Source organism: Triticum dicoccoides, chromosome 7A (assembly GCF_002162155.2).
Source record: "Triticum dicoccoides isolate Atlit2015 ecotype Zavitan chromosome 7A, WEW_v2.0, whole genome shotgun sequence".
Classification (NCBI taxonomy): domain Eukaryota; kingdom Viridiplantae; phylum Streptophyta; class Magnoliopsida; order Poales; family Poaceae; genus Triticum; species Triticum dicoccoides.
The window spans coordinates 709812039-709813146 of record NC_041392.1 but is presented as its reverse complement, the minus strand read 5'-3'; the positions used below and the strand labels follow the sequence as shown (position 1 = coordinate 709813146).

Here is a 1108-nt window from a genome sequence, read left to right as displayed (position 1 = left end):
TGACTTATCTTTATTGCACGCAACCTAATTAGGATAGATATAATTGCACCATAGATTTAATATTCAAAGAAATAAATATAAATGACCATGAATTAAAAAATAGCCCGCGCACCACGGGAAATTATTTGCATGATACATCTGATGTCACTATGATCCTATTGGTGTAAGTGTACACATCCATGTCTAGATTTAAATGCGGCACATCCATCTCTACATTGAATCTTGCACACAGAAATTGATTTCCATCAAGCGTCACAACAGATCACAGTCCGACGAGACATCTTCTATCACCAGCAGTCAATCACAATTTCGTTCTCGACTCCTGTTCAACACCTGCCAACTACCTTTCGCCTGCAATTAAATCATCATCATTGGATTCCTTCAACACTTCCCGTCACGTTCCAGTTCCACATCAACAAAGCAATTTTCAGTGAAATTATCCTTCAATTATATTATCATAAATGCATGACAGATCAAGTGGCGGCGACGCACCCAGACGAACATCGCACCCCCTCTAGAGCACCCCTTTTTTTCTAACAAACCGGAATGTGGGGCTCCCGGCCGAATTCCATCAACACGAACGGCCTCTTCCCCCGACAGACCCACGGATTCAAACCCCAAACCCAAGGTTTTGCCAAAACACCTTTTTTTCTAACAAACCGAAAGGTGGGGCTCCCGACCGAATTCCACCAACACGAACGGGGACCCACAGATTGAAAACCCAGACCCAAGGTTTTGCAAATGATCCAAAGCCCAAAGGCAAACAGAAAGGGGAGGCAGGGGGGAGAAGCACACGGAAAACCAAAGGGAAGGCTCCAAATTCCGGCACGGGAAAATCCAAGGCCGGAAAATATATAAAACGGGGGCCAGCCGGGGCGAGGGGGAACCACCACCAACACCAACACCACCAAGCCAGCCGGGGGGAGCGAGCCAAGGGTTTTTGAGTACAACGCACCCCTCCCACCCCCCACCCCACCCCCCCTCCGCTCCCCACTCCCTCGCTACTCCCCACCCCCGAAAAATTTCAATTGACTCCGCATTGAGCCGCCCGCCGCCACCGGAATCCCCGAATCCGGCCGGCGGTAGGGCTCCTGGTGGTGTCCTGGTG

General features: G+C 49.6%; 1 protein-coding gene across 1 annotated transcript in view; it reads left to right on the top strand.

Moving 5' to 3' along the window:
• The first annotated feature begins 963 nt into the window (after nucleotides 1-963).
• LOC119329229 (probable LIM domain-containing serine/threonine-protein kinase DDB_G0286997) overlaps nucleotides 964-1108 on the top strand; it is a 6060-nt gene continuing 5915 nt past the window's right edge. Inside the window, exon 1 of the mRNA XM_037602242.1 lies at nucleotides 964-1108. The gene's annotated coding sequence lies outside the window, so the exon portion shown is untranslated.